This window comes from Montipora capricornis, chromosome 2 (genome assembly GCF_036669925.1).
Source record: "Montipora capricornis isolate CH-2021 chromosome 2, ASM3666992v2, whole genome shotgun sequence".
NCBI lineage: Eukaryota > Metazoa > Cnidaria > Anthozoa > Scleractinia > Acroporidae > Montipora > Montipora capricornis.
In genome coordinates this window covers 31,006,457-31,008,956 of record NC_090884.1, presented here as the reverse complement: position 1 = coordinate 31,008,956, position 2,500 = coordinate 31,006,457, and the positions used below count along the sequence as shown (strand labels likewise).

The 2,500-nt window shown below is 45.0% G+C and overlaps 1 pseudogene; it reads left to right on the top strand.

Annotated features, from left to right (window-relative positions):
- LOC138037124 (uncharacterized) overlaps window positions 1-1,417 on the top strand; it is a 1,557-nt pseudogene extending 140 nt beyond the window's left edge.
- The last annotated feature ends 1,083 nt before the right edge of the window (window positions 1,418-2,500 follow it).

Below are 2,500 nucleotides of genomic sequence, written 5' to 3'. Positions count from 1 at the left end.
TGGTCCTGGAAAACTTCAAACTGTCAACCGTCAAGGAATTACGTCATGCTGGGCTATTGCTGGATATCTTCGGTTTGGATATAAATTTGCCCAATGAATCGCAGTCAGCCTTGCCAGAACAGGCGCCCAACAAGCCACTATCATGCCAGATTACAGTCCTTTGCAACGATATTCAACTTGTCCTGAGAAAACTGAGTTACGCAGTCCATCGTGGTGAGGTCTACAAGATGACAACCAAATCGCAGTTTACCTATCAGTACCTCTGCAACATGAAAACCTTCCTTAACAATTTAATGGGGAACGAAGCTTTTAAAGATCGCCTTGTTCAGCATATACAGCGAGAACTACCGATTCTGTGTGAGCCCGAGAGTTCAGTCATCCCACAGCTGAAAGTCAACAGAGACTTAATTGAGGTTAGGGGAGGATGGTTTTGGAGCTTTTCTGCTGGATCATTTGTCCAGGGCATCCTTTCCGAATATCAGGTGAGGCGATAACATTGTAACCATTTCATAATGCTAACAATCTTTGACTTGTTTTACTGTTTTTGAGTGTTAAAATGACCTCAAGATCTCCGAACAAGCCAAGAACAATGAAATATACCGTGAATACTTGGGAAAAGAAATTGGAAAATGCCACCCCCTCTTCTCGTGATTCACAATAAATGTTAAATCCTTTTTTATTGAATTTTTCAAACAGAAAGGCGTCGTAACTCCCAGAGCATTTGTGGACTTTGACAGACTAAAAGACCCCGAACCCAAATATTTTGAGGAAATTCTGAGGAACAGTCTTTCAGAGGACAAAGTGCAACAGTTCTGTGCAGATTTCTTGGCATTATTTCGCCCAAAGGAGCACAAACAGCCTGTACCATGTGCGATCGGGTCGGCAGACAGTAGAAAGACCAGTCTTTTTGCACCAGTGTTCCAGATTATCCCGCTCAACCGTATTGCAAGGGTAACAAAGCAGAAGAGCTTTAATAAAGCCATGACCGACAGCTGCACAGAGGTAATCCTCCTCGATTAAGCATTTTCAGGCCTTCTTAAAATAGACGACTGGAAAATTCTCTGCCAAGGCGTCCATGTACATAACCTGTCAGACCAAGTTAGATTTCGGTGCGGATCATAACGAAGCAATGGATAAAAGGTTACACAAATACCACTTCAGAAGCCTGTCACATGTGAATCCAGAAGCAAACAAGTGGCTGAGACAACATGCCATGGATTGTATCGTATGGTCGCAAAAGATTGCTGGCGACATCGAGGACAGTGCCATGCCCGAGCCCGTTGTTACCGAACACGGATTGCAAGAAGAAGACTTCAAAAACATCCTATCCGTATCTCTTATTGACGAGAACATCGAGAACTCGCAAGTGTTCAGGCGATTCATTCCACTTCAGAACACAGTGATGCCGATGGAATAGAGAGGCTGCGCTCTGAACATGAAAAAGCCACTGAAGGAAGTCTACGTCAACAGCACCTTATGATGCTGCTCACAAACAGAGAGGAGAGGCAAAAAGAAAAGAAGGATCAGAAAACCGCCATACGTAATTGTCGTCTGGCCAGCCGCAAAGCAATGCTGGTGGATCTTGGCGTGGTAGACGATTCAGAGGCGAACCAGCTTGTAACAGATCCCGACGAACCATTACCTACACCGTTGGAACGAAAAAAAGAAAAGGCACTTGAACAAAGACGAAAACAACGAGAGGAGAAACAGCATCGAGAGGAGAAAGAGAAGATAAGAGTAGCGTTTGCAAATCCATGGCTATTAGAAATGGAGAAGGACAAGGCAGAGCAAAGCAGACGAATGGAGGAACCAAGGGACGAGGAAGAGCGACAATTGATGAAAAGTCTACTAGAGGTGAACTGCGACAAGCTGCGCAACTACCACGAGCGACACGGAACAATGAAGTTACCAGGTGCTGTGAAGGAATGCAAGAGGCTGTGTTTGAACCACCAGCTAGTCGACCCTTCGTGTGTAAATTTAATCCGCGACCTGTGTTCCCCCATGCCCGTGATACACCAGCCCCCGGCAAGCCAGTGGTTCGGTACTCCACCGAGAAGCAGTCAAAGCACAGCCGAAGATGAAGAGGGACAGGTTTTGTTTCCAACCCCAAAGACGCCATCGTACGAAGCGCACCACGACAGCCACCCTGTGTGTCCGCCTTCCCCAGTGTTACCTTTCAATGTTCCAGCAAAGAGGCGTCGCCGTCTCCAAAGCCAGAAAACTTGCAAGAGGTCAAAGAAAATAACAAGTTATTTCCACTCTCAATCGTAGATCCTTACCGATTGACTAATTAATTAATGTAGTTAGGACCGCGAGTAACAAGTACTTACAAAACAAAGTCATGATATTGACCAATAATTGCAGTACACTGTCCGAGTATCAATCTCCCTTACAAGTGTGACTGATTGAAGTATCTATTTACGATAGTAGTCTTGGTGTTTTTTTTTCTTCCCTAGACACAACGTCACTAATAGCAATTCACGGACGGGTCAGAAACTGT